Source organism: Haematobia irritans, chromosome 1, assembly GCF_050003625.1.
Source record: "Haematobia irritans isolate KBUSLIRL chromosome 1, ASM5000362v1, whole genome shotgun sequence".
Lineage (NCBI taxonomy): Eukaryota > Metazoa > Arthropoda > Insecta > Diptera > Muscidae > Haematobia > Haematobia irritans.
In genome coordinates this window covers 107,149,788-107,163,198 of record NC_134397.1, presented here as the reverse complement: position 1 = coordinate 107,163,198, position 13,411 = coordinate 107,149,788, and the positions used below count along the sequence as shown (strand labels likewise).

At 33.6% G+C, this 13,411-nt stretch overlaps 1 long non-coding RNA gene across 1 annotated transcript in view; it reads right to left on the bottom strand.

The window, feature by feature from the left end:
- The window catches only part of LOC142241038 (uncharacterized), a 360,681-nt gene that overhangs the window by 331,563 nt on the left and 15,707 nt on the right, over positions 1-13,411 (bottom strand). The gene's annotated exons all lie outside the window — the stretch shown is intronic.

Sequence of the window (13,411 nt, the reverse complement as noted above, 5' to 3'; positions counted from 1 at the left end):
CAACATGTGTTTAGTATAAATACTAATAAGGCTGAAAATGTAACAGTGGGTTAAAGATAAACTCATTCATATTTGGGGTATTTTCATAAATATGGCATAGAAAATACCAAGGATGACTGTGAAGTCATATGGGGTGGGCAGCCATTCGAGACAATATCACCTTAATCTCAGTCGTTGGCCGAAATTTAAACAAACGTTTGAATTTAAAAATATCGTAACGGCCAAAAGAAAAAAAAGGTATCCAATCCCGGTTCATTTATTTATTACTTTCATATTGTTTCATTTAGAGTGGCAGTTATATTTTTGAATTTTAAATTTATATGGTACTAAAAGTAATTTGTATGTCCTCAGCGGAAGAAGAACCTGCCCGTCCGGCGAGCTAAGCCGCAGCCTATGACAATAGTACAATTTCCGCAAATACACACAGAGGCATTACAAATCGCTTTTAAAAATTGTTAATATATGTTCCAAATATTCCTCAAATAAATTGTTTATTATTTACAGACCTTTTAAAACTTTTACGCACACAATGATTGTAATAAATTAAATGTTTGTTGCCAAAATATGCTTTTGACAACCCTGTTATTTTCATTAGAGGTGCGTACCAGCTTACGAAATTGAACGCTACCGAAAATTTCGTTAGCATAAATAGCAATGCATTTCTTATGGGAATGAAATTTTTCCCTAGAGGTGCATACCGGCCTTATAATTGAACTAAGGTTCTATTAGTATACTCAACTTTTGGTTGTACCAGCCATTTGTTGATTCCCATGATGTAGGTCTCACTATGCTAGTTTTATGCAGCATAAAACAAATTTATCGGCATTGGTTATTGTAACCAATTGAATGGTTATGGGAATTTTATTTTATGGTCGTGTTGGATGTATAATGGGGAAAATAATCAAAACATTGTTCTTGTAACAAAAAATAAGTTACTGACATTTCCTCATTGTAATTATCGAATTGCAACCAACCATTTCTCTGGGTGTAACTAATCTATTGCCCGCATATAAATTTTAATGCAGTTTCATGACACCAACAGGAAGGTAATCGAATTATCAATGCAAAAGTGTTTACAAATAATGTTTAAGATATTTAAAGTGTTGTGGTTTTGTTCTTATTTGTTGATATGTTTAATAATTGGTATTGTAGTGTCAATTGGTATTGTAGTGTATTATGTGGTGTATTATTATATATTTTATTTTGACGAAAATGAATAATTTATTTATTTATTTAAAACTATACTAAACTTATAGTAAATATAAGATGAGTATGGGAAAAAAATAAGGGGAAACTTTAGCAACTGAGGCCATCAGCTAGATTATTAAAAGAAAAGAATAAAAGAATTTAAATTATGATTTTCAATTCTGAGATAAATTTGTTAATATTTCTGATATTTTCTGCTGTAGGAGATTTCAAGATGTCCAAACCATTATTATTAAGCCACTTGTTATGTTTAACCTTAAGATGTGAGCAGGAATTTAATATGTGACAGATCTATATTCTCTGAGGACAGGACATATTCCCAAGAAATGTTGAAGGGTCTCAATCTCACGCATATTGCATAACTTACATATTCTGTTCTGTTCGCTAGTATCAAATTGGTTATATCCAAGAGGAATCATTCCACTTCGAGCCTTAAAAATCCACACAACCTTTTCATATGAATACTTTTCATTTAAATAAATGTGAGCCTTGCTTGAGCTCAAATATTTATATAACCTTAAACTTTGACTATCCTGTTTTCGGTTCAGTCTTTCTTCATTCTTCTGCTGTTTAAAATTAAATTTTGTGCGCATAATTTCCAGTCCGATAAAGAGGATACATTTGGCCATGGCAGATTAAAGGTTTGTCACAGTGTTTTTAATTCTTTTGCCCAGAAACAAGCTTGATGGAATACTATCTCAGAAAGTCTATTTGGGATTCTTTTTTGTGAGTAATGGAACAGGGTATCTTCTATATATTTCAAATGAAGTCCCAGTGTATAAATTTTGGTGTCGTCCACTTCCGTTTCAAGCATTAATTTATAATTTGGGGTATGACTTGGTACTCTTAGAATCCGTTTTAGAAAATATCGCTGTACCATATTAATTTCTTCGAAGTGAGAAAACCCCCAAACTTGTGCCCCATATGCCTGGATTGATCGGCAGAAACAATCTCCACTTAGCATTCATGCTGATATCCTCTCTTCCTATAAATTGTTTCCATGTTGCATTTATTGCATTTTTGCTTCATTGTTTCTATTTTTCACATGCTTATTGAATTTCATTTTTGGTGTAAATGTGACCCCCACGTATTTAAATTCGTTTGCTATTTTTATTTCCAATCCGTTGTATGTCCATCTCTCATATCTACTTAATTTTCCTCCATTTCTGAAGACCATAATTTCAGATTTTGATAAATTTACTTCCAAACTCCACATTTTACAATAAATTTCAAGTTTTGCTATCATGTTTTGTAGGATATTTATATCGTCTGCTAGCAGAACAATATCATCTGCATATAGAAGAAGTCTAATGTTGATATTCTCCACATATATACCACCTTCCAGAAAATCATGCATATCATTGATGTAAAGAGCGAATAATAATGGTGATAGCAGACATCCTTGTTTTACTCCTTTGTTCGTTTCGAAGTACTCGGAGAGTTCTCTGCCGTTCAACACGGCTGATTTAGTCTTGCTGTATATTTTCTCTATTAAAGTCACTAATTTATGTGATATACCCATTCGGGAAAGTTTATATATTAAAGCTTGCCTTGATATATTATCAAAAGCGGTTTTAAAATCTATAAAAAACGCATATACTTTCTTCCTCTCTCTTAGTTTTATGTTGACTATCGCATAAAGATTGTAAATGTTATCGATTGTAGAGTATTTTTTCCGAAATCCAGCTTGGTATTCGTTTAAAATTTCATGGTTTTCTACCCAGTTATAGAGCCGTTCATTTATTAAACCCATAAATATTTTTGCTGCGCAGTTCATAAATGATATGCCTCTGTAATTTGCCGCCTCACTAATATTTCCTTTCTTATATATCGGATAAATTATTGTTTTTGTGAATACGGGGTCAATTTTTCCACTTGCATAAATATTATTATATGTTTTAAGAAGACAGTTGTGGAATATGTCTGTACCATTTTTGAAAAACTCAAAGGGTATTCTGTCCTCGCCTGGGGCCTTATTGTTCTTTACTTTGGACAGAATTTGGTTTAATTCGGAGTTAGAAAATGGTCTATCTAAGTCAAAATCTTCCTTGAATGGAGGTGCATAATAAATTAAGGTAGTTTCTTCATTGCTATTCAGCAATTCTTCATAATGACGTCTAAATATATCGGAGGTAATTCCCGTTCCAACCAGATTCCTTTGATTACGTATTTCTCTCGCCATTTTCCACCATTCCTTTGACTGATTTACACAGTTTAATTTGCTCGCAATTGTGTTGTAATATATATATTTTTTAGTGCTACATATTTTTTTGTAATGTTTTTGTGCTGCAATATATCGTTTTTTGTCTTCCAAATTGTCACAGCCCGGAGGCTACCGCCATCTGGAGGGAGGAACTGAGTTGCCGTACGCTGGTTGCTGAACAGTGTTGCCGGCTTTTGGCTCAGTCTGTGGGGCGCGGTTCATTCGCAACTCAGTCCTCTGGCAGCTGACAAAAAAAACTAAACATTCAACCAGCTTTGGAGGACAGCACAAAGACCAACAGGTACGTATCACAAAAATTAATATCCACACAACTTACCACCCATATTGGCTTGCTGGCATGCCGGTTTTCCAAGACATGCCGTGGCCTGACCCTCCCCAACCATGGCGTCCCCGTGGCCCATCAACTCGGGACACTCCAAGCGCTACTCACCTGTTCTTCAAATCACCTTTTACCTTTTCCTTCTAAAACTTATTATTCCTCCATATTCAAAAATTAATTTCCAAAAGCAAATATTTCAGTTCATAACGTTATAAATGGTTTATGGTTTATTGAAACTAGCTCTAACAAAATATTCAAATTAAACAAAATCCAAAAAAAAACAAAATATATAAAAATTTCATTACTAATTATTACTGGTTCTTTTCCAGGAATGAAAGATGAAACCTTCCAGTCTTCTTCTTTTCGTTTCCTGTCTTTTCCGTCCGTCCGTCAAGATAAGGTAAGTATAGTAAAAACGTCAAGTAACTTTCTGTCAACAAAAATTTGTATTTTTTTCTTTTCAGATCAAATTTTTACAAGCAATCACAGTCCGGTCTAGAGTCTTATGGGGAACACATTAAACACTTCAAAGGGGGACACACTTTCTTTGTCCATGCATACCCTACAGCAAACTAGTGAAAATGTACTACTACGCTTATTAATATTTGAACAATTTTTATTTACAGAAGGGAAAAAGTACCAGTCTGCCCGTCCGTCAACGTCCAAAATACGTATTCGTCCAAGTTTTTGTAAGACTACGAAAACGAAAGTAGCACGATACCAGGGCACTGTAGGATGACCAGCGCAATGCAAGTATACCCAACTGATGATGATGACAGCAATGAAATTGATACCAACGGGTGGAAATGGGTCATAAGGGTCATATGAATCCTGTCTGCCGGGAATGCTTGGGGCCGCAAATGAGGTGATGAATCGAGGTGGACGTTCGGTAAGTATCGTAATAATCTTACTTGATGGTTACTTCCTTCTTAATTAAAATGTCTTTCTTCGTTTTTTTTTTTTTTCTTTCCAGATTGTCCTTTTTTTATCTTTTAAAATTATTTCTTTTATTATATTTCATTTGCTTTTCACTAAAGTTCTCCTTTTTCTGGTTCTTTTCGTTTCAGATTAATTATAATTTAGCATTTAAGTTTAGCTTTAAGTTTGTTTGAATTTTTACCATTTAAACTTAGCTTTAAGTCTATTACACCTTTTAGTATTTATGTTTGGCTTTAAATTTATGTTACTTTTTTATCGTTTATATTACTTAATCTTGCCAACTTTAGCACAATAAACTTTAACAATAATTAGAATCCAATTTGCTTCAGTTTGTATTAACTCACATTAATTGTTTTAATTCAATTTGCAAACTTCCAGAAATAAACATATACTTTGTTTACTTTCTTTCGAGTGTCTCGCTTGTGTTTTTATTTATCAAATATAGGCATATTGGGCATACTTTAGTAACTTTAACAAAAAAAAAAACAACCGCACTTTTCTTTCAACCATCAACCGTCACAACCTCACTCGCTCGCGTCCAAAACAGGAATAATCTGACGCTCAAACTCCAAAATCCTCCATTCTTCACGCTTCATTCGCAATCATCCCAAGCTTTCCCAGCCATTTTATCACCAAATTCCAAAACAACCTCCGTGAAGTTAGCGACGTCGCTAATTTTCGATAACAAAAAATTGGCCTATTCACAGGGTGACACAGAGACGGCAAAAACTGCAAAAGTACCTTTTTTTTATCAACTGTTCGGAGCTAGAATTTTAATGGAGAACCAGATTCCTGGACAAAAATATAGGAAAAGTGTCCAATTACTAATGTTTAGGAAGTTTTAGACATGTAGACTGATTCTTTAGCTACACTTTAAGGTATGACTCATTGTCAAAATCACTTAGTTTGATTCAGAAATCAATGATTTCTGTGTGCAACTCCCAGTTTAGGGCACTAAATCCAGCCTGGAGGACACAAACTAAAAACCTAGAAAAATTGGACAAAGGAACATGATAGCTGACATCAATACGAACATTTTGAGGTATAACTTATGTTCCAAATCAGCTCGGTTCCTAGTCAAATTCTAGATTTCAGTGTTGAAACTGGTGGTCAGGACACTAACCAACGCCTGGTGTCCACATATTAAAAACCTAGAAAATTTGGACAAAGGAACATGAAAGCTGACGTCAATACGAACATTTTGAGGTATAACACATGTTCCAAATCAGCTCGGTTCCTTGTCAAATTCCAGATTTAAATTTCATCAACTGGAGGGCAGGACAAAAACCCCAGCGACGGCTGACTTGCTGTACATTTTTTGAAAGGGAAACCTCTCCAAATGTTAGGAAATAATGTTGGGCATAATTGTCATTAAAATTTTTTTCAAAAAACTTGTTCCGTGGTTCAACCTTTGAAGGTTTCCATCGGGATTAGGTGACCAGGACACAAAATCCAGCCTGGAGGACACATAGTAAAAACCTAGAAAAATTGGACAAAGGAACATGAAAGCTGACATTAATACGAACATTTTGAGGTATAACTTATGTTCCAAATCAGCTCGGTTTCTAGTCAAATTCTAGATTTCAGTGTTGAAACTGGTGGTCAGGACACTAACCAACGCCTGGTGTCCACATATTAAAAACCTAGAAAATTTGGACAAAGGAACATGAAAGCTGACGTCAATACGAACATTTTGAGGTATAACACATGTTCCAAATCAGCTCGGTTCCTTGTCAAATTCCAGATTTAAATTTCATCAACTGGAGGGCAGGACAAAAAATCCCAGCGACGGCTGACTTGCTGTACATTTTTTTAAAGGAAAACCTCTCCAAATGTTAGGCAATCATGTTGGGCATAATTTTCATTAAAAATTTTTTCAAAAAACTTGTTCCGTGGTTCACCCTTTGGAGGTTTCCATCGGAATTAGGTGACCAGGACACTAAATCTAGCCTGGAGGACACATATTAAAAACCTAGAAAAATTGGACAAAGGAACATTATAGCTGGCATCAATACGAACATTTTGAGGTATAACTTATGTTCCAAATCAGCTCGGTTCCTTGTCAAATTCCAGATTTAAATTTCATCAACTGGAGGGCAGGACAAAAAACCCCAGCGACGGCTGACTTGCTGTACATTTTTTGAAAGGAAAACCTCTCCAAATGTTAGGAAATCATGTTGGACATAATTGTCATTAAAAAATTTTTCAAAAAACTTGTTCCGTGGTTCAACCTTTGAAGGTTTCCATCGGGATTAGGTGACCAGGACACAAAATCCAGCCTGGAGGACACATATTAAAAACCTAGAAAAATTGAACAAAGGAACGTGAAAGCTGACATTAATACGAACATTTTGAGATATCACACATGTTCAGAATCAGCTCGGTTCCTTGTCAAATTCCAGATTTACATTCCATCAACTGGAGGGCAGGACAAAAAACCCCAGCGACGGCTGACTTGCTGTACATTTAAAAAAAAAAAAAGCCTCTCCAAATGTTAGAAAATCATGTTGGGCATAATAAAAACTTTTCGAAAAAACTTGTTCCGGGGTTCATTTATCTACATTTATACACAAAAAAGTGAACCTACCATGAAAGAAAATGTAGGTTTTCAGAGAATTTTTAATGAAATATTTTTCTAATTGCATTGTATAAGAAAATTTCAAAATTTGGGGAGAAACTTTTTAAAATATAGAAAATTTCTTCAATATTTCAATACTGAAATCGTGTTGTTATGTTGTAGGAAACATCGAATTAGAATATATATTACAAAAACCAATGCATCTTTTTTGCGAATAGCAAAACATTTTTCCACGTACCTTCCTTATTTTGTTAAATTGTTTGCAGTGCAAAATACTCTTCATACTCTTTTCGTGGTATATTAATAAAGCTATTCACGTACAAACAAATGTCAGTTTAAAAATCCAAATTATAACGGATACTTCAAAGTAGAAAATGATTTCATAATTCCAAAAAATTTAAACCAGTGATGCTAAATCCTCAAAATAAGTCTTAGCCTATATTCGAAACGTTTTTATCTTAAATTTAAATATTCAATATTGCAGTTAATTTAAGGACGATTCCTTTAAATCAAAAATGTATTTCTTTACTTTAAGGAAAATTTGCCTTAGTTCAAAGACATACGACTTTAACGGAGGGACGGAAATTTACAAAATTTGTGTCCTAAATTTAATGAAACAAATTCTGAAGTAAATTAAGAATACTTTAGTACAAAATTGGAATCGTTTGCTATCATTATCTGATACAGATGGCAAACAACGACATATTTAACCGATTTTTGCTCTAACATCAAGATAAATCCGATTTTGTAATATCAGTTTATAGTTTTCCGAAATAGCTGCTATAACACGTAGTAAAGCCTGATGAAAACAGCAGTCGGTGTCTGTTTTTGTATTTTGCTCCGCTCTAATATCCTAAAGCTCTTAAATGCGATCAGCAATAGTTTTGTTTGCTGTTATGCGTTACTTTTATAAATATACAGATTTTTTGGTAAAAAAAGATAGCCAGGGGGCTGTTTTCAGCGTACTGCTTTACCTTTTTCATCATTTAGCAAACTTTTCTGCTGTATATACTAACAAATTTCTTTGGATATATGAAATATGTACTTCGATTATAAGGAAAAATTTTGGTATGGCTACTAACAATTTGTTAGTGAGTTATACTTAGATTGCATTTTAATCCAGATTTCGTAACATTTGTAGCTTCTTGTCTAATTGGTATTAGAGAGCACCGATTTAAGTAACAACGACTAAGCACTACTGCCAAGCATATACAGTATGTCAAGAAAGTCTTTTGACATTGCCAACTATTTCAACTTCTAGAAATAATTGAAATATTAAATATTTTATTAAATTTTTAATTCTGTGTACGTATGTATACTTTGCAAAATACATAATAAAATATTTTTTTAAAATTTCATTATATTTAATTTTGGAACAAAACATAATTTTTATCCCATTGTCAAAACACTTTCTTGACAAACTGTATATTCGACAGTACTCATCATATCGGGTGAATAAAGTATTTACATTAGCCATGATTTGACCGAGATATCCATCCTCTTAACGTTAAAGCAATAACTTGTTTCGGCAGTTATTGCTTCAAAATCGTTAAAAGTTAAAAATTCTTGTATATTACATTCTTCATTGGACTCTGATCTTAGAAAATTAAGCCATCGATTTGGTACACCATCAACGCAGAATCTTAACGAAGCTACATAAAGGGAAAGAATTATTTACGAGGGCGGTTCGGAAACTTCTTTGCCTATCAATGAAAGAGGATAGTTAGTTTTTCAAAAATATTTTTATTTTTCAATATAATCTCCTGAAACTTCAATACACTTAGTCCAATGCTTTTCTAGCAATTCTGTGCCTTGATTAAAATAGTTTTCCTCACGGTCTTCTAAATAGTGGTTTACAACTGTTAAGCATCTTCATTTGTGGTAAAACGCTTGTCAGCAAGGAATTTTTTTAGATGCGGGAACAAGTAAAAGTCACTGGGAGCTAAATCAGGAGAATAAGGTGGGTGGTCAAGCAACTCGTACTTTAATTCGTTGAGTTTAGCCATAGTTAAAACACTTGGTGCATTGTCTTGATGAAAAATTATTTTTTTGTGTTGTAAGCCAGGACATTTTTCTCGAATTTGTACATTTAATTGATCCAAAATGTTGCAATAGTACTCTGAATTTATTGTTTTACCCTTTTGCAGATAGTCAATCTGCAAAAGGGTTGCCATAACCTTACCAGCCTATTGAATTGTTTTTGGCTTCTTTGGGGCACTTCTTCCAGCTTCAGTCCATTGTTTGGATTGTTCTTTTGTTTCTGGAGTATAGTGGTGGATCCATGTCTCAACAGTTATGAAACGACGTTAAAAAATCCATTTTATTTCGCTTAAAACGATCCAAACAAGCTTGAGAAATGTTCATACTTATGCGTTTTTGATCGACTGTTAACAAATGCAGCACCCATCTTGCAGAAAGCTTGTTCATCTGTAGTTCTTCATGCAAAATTAAATGGACTCGATCATTTGAGATGCCCATGATATTAGCAATTTCACGCACTTTTATTCGTCGATCATTTAATACCATATCATGCATTTCGGCTACAATTTCTGTTGTTGTTGCTGTTTTTGGACGTCCACTGTTGCATATGAAGGAGCACTTTCACCTAACACATTCACCATATCATTATGAATTTCTTGTCCCGATAAACCTTTTTTATGTAAATATTTAATAACAGCAGGCATTTCTAATTTTTCCATTGTGAAAAAATTATGGATGCGTCTTTTTTGAACACCTGTTTCTATATGAAGGAGTTGCAAGATCGAAACAAAATTTAACATCCCAATAAACACAAACGTTTGAAAAATGCTAAATTACAACAATTTTTCAAACATTTTTTCAAAGGATTTCTAATGTGTTGAATTTCACTGTTGAAACTATTATATTTTTCAAAGGATTAGGGTAATATTCAAGTTGAAAAAGCGTATTGAATATAAGCATTTCTCCAATGCTTGTGTTTATTGGGCATTAAAGGCCTGCACAAGACGTCTTATAAGACATATCAAGACATTTTTGTCTATTGAGGGTCATTGTTTACTCTCATTTGTTCCCGCAAATCATTGTATTTTTCCCTACACATGAACTATTATCTTGTGTGTACAAATACAAAAACTCACGCCAAACACTATTTACGTATTCAGCATTTGCAAACTTACACACATCTCGCGTATTTGCAAGTTTTATATGATGTACCTATTGTATTTCCATCTCCACGCTAGTAAAATGTATAAAACCACCACCATTTGTTTGGAGTTGTGAGTAAGTGAGAGAAGGAGAAACTGAGAAGCAGAAGAGAGCAATATAATGTCAAGTAGGGATGCCATATCACAATAAAACAAATGTTTTTATAGCTGAAAGCAGGGAGATTGATGGTAATTGCGGTGGTAATCAAATTCCTAAATATTTTTTGGTTTAAACTGGTAATATAACTACTAATAACTGACTATTTTCAAACTATTGCACCAGCAACTAACAATGAAAATATAATGGTTCACATATGAATTCTCTCCATTAGTGTTACCGCCTATTTTACCGCTGCATGTAAATATAAAACTCCAAAATCGCAATATTTTCAATAAGCATAGAAAAGACAACCATATTATGTTATTTGAATTTTGATATATAACATAGGTACCTTATTGTTTAAATAACTAATAAACCAACATTCGTTATTTTTAAATTAAGTTTCTTTGCATTACGATTAATAACATTTAATTAAAGGAGGTGATTCAGAGTCGATCGGTATATATTTTATGGGGTCTAAAATCAATATTTCTGGTAGGCACATTTTTTGTTTTTGTTGTTATTATACCCTGACCACTATTTAGGGTATAAAAATGAATCTAATTGATCGAAACACAGTCAAAAAATACCACTTTTTCTTCCTACAAGTTGGCAACTCTGACTAACAAATGCACCACAAAAGCATAGCAAAGCAAAAAGATGAATCTCTAGGAATACTCGGTCGCTATGCTTCGTGTCCCGAGTATTTGATGTTGTTTTGTGTTATTTATTCATTATCGATGAATGTGTTTATGCATTTTGCCTTTGCAAAGAGAGTATTTGAGTTTGCGGGATCAGGGCAAATATTGGAAGTACGAGTATTTGTTGAAATAAATACACACTATGTTTAATTTGCTCAGAGCTTCTTCGGTTACAAATTCTATTTGTACTCTCATTTATACTCTCATGTCTTGACTTTGGCCGTAAACACCATTTGGTATTTGCCTGCCAAATACATTTGTGCAGGCCTCTATTGGGCATATTCAACATTAATTATAGGGCTGTCTTTCGAGATCGATTTTCAGAAATCCCGGGATTCGGGATTTCCAGATATAGAATCCCGGGTCACGCAGTATACAGTTCAATTCTTCTTTGAATTTCAGCGAGAATTTTATGAAACTAGTATGTATACAGAAACAAATTATTTCCGAAGAAAATTTTCAATTATTTTTATTTATAAATATTTTTTAATTTTATTAAACTGTAAATTGACAATTTTCCGCTTCTTGGAAGTTGTTGAAAATCAATAAAAACAAACAATCATTTTGTGTGATGCTACACGGACGAAAAACACTTTTTTCATATGTTTCGGTGAAAAAATTTATGTTTGGAACTTAAATTTTTAGCAGATTATTTTTAAGTGCAAGCATATAATGTTCATAAACTAGCATAACGTATTTGCGACATATATGTTAATATGTTAGAACATATTATGTTTGGAACAACATTTTTTTAATTATAATATGTGTGGATGCTAATGTTTTGAACAACACTGTAGATCTCACGGTCCATAAATTATATAAACCCACTATATATACCGACCCTTATGTTGCTCTAATAGAGTTTTTCATCTTCTTCAACGATTTCGATATTTTGCTCTACCTCTATGCCAAATCCAATGATCCACACACCTGTATGACTCTCGGTCAAACATTGAACTCCTGGCGACCAAGTGACACTTGTCACTACGGTTTGTTTATAGGGCCGTATATATATCTTTCGAATGAGGTTCAAAACCCATATCCAACATATAATCAGCTTCATCTAAAAAATAATAGGTAATATTGGCTACGTTAATAACATTCACACATTCAATTTATTTCTCAATAAGTACATACTGCTCTCATATTCCTAAATTAATACTTGTTCACTTCCTTCTCAATTTACAATGCCAATACACATCATGGGGCCATAAGTACATTTGGACCACCACGCCATGACCGAGGAATAATTTGATATTCATAGCGGGCAAGAAAAACTCTTAACTTTTTTTCAGTTCCCATTTGTGCTGCATTACTATTTATCTGAAATTATACAAGAAAGCGTTCCGTCAGCGTTGCCAACACACTCGAATTTCATTGTCACCTCGTTTTCTTCATGAATGCATTTTTAATGAAAATAATTGAAACTTAAAATTTGGAAAAATTCTCAATGTGCATTCAATGTGAAAATCAAAACCTTGCAACAAAAACAATTAATGCTATATATTTCATTTGTTAGTAATTTTTTAGAGATTTCATTTTGAAAAAAGTGCCAAGCTGCGATCTTTCTTTTTGTTGTGATGTCCAGGCTGCATTTAGTTTCGTGGTCATCAAATTCCAGATGAAAATATTATAACAGATTTCTTAGGAACAAGTCCTTTCTTAAATTTGCGACTCAGATTTTACCCAACCTCATTCTTCATCATTTGGAGTAGGTTTCCCTTTCACAAAATGTACAGCAAGTCAGCCGTCGCTGGGGTTTTTTGTCCTGCCCTCCAGTTGGTGGAATTAAAATCCAGAATTTGACATGGAACCGAGCTGATTTGGAACATGTGTTATACCTCAAAATGTTCGTATTGACGTCAGCTTTCATATTCCTTTGTCCAAATTTTCTAGATTTTTAATATGTGGACACCAGGCGTTGGTTAGTGTCCTGACCACCAGTTTCAACACTGAAATCTAGAATTTGACTAGGAACCGAGCTGATTTGGAACATAAGTTATACCTCAAAATGTTCGTATTGATGTCAGCTATCATGTTCCTTTGTCCAATTTATCTAGGTTTTTAGTTTGTGTCCTCCAGGCTGGATTTAGTGCCCTAAACTGGGAGTTGCACACAGAAATCATTGATTTCTGAATCAAACTAAGTGATTTTGACAATGA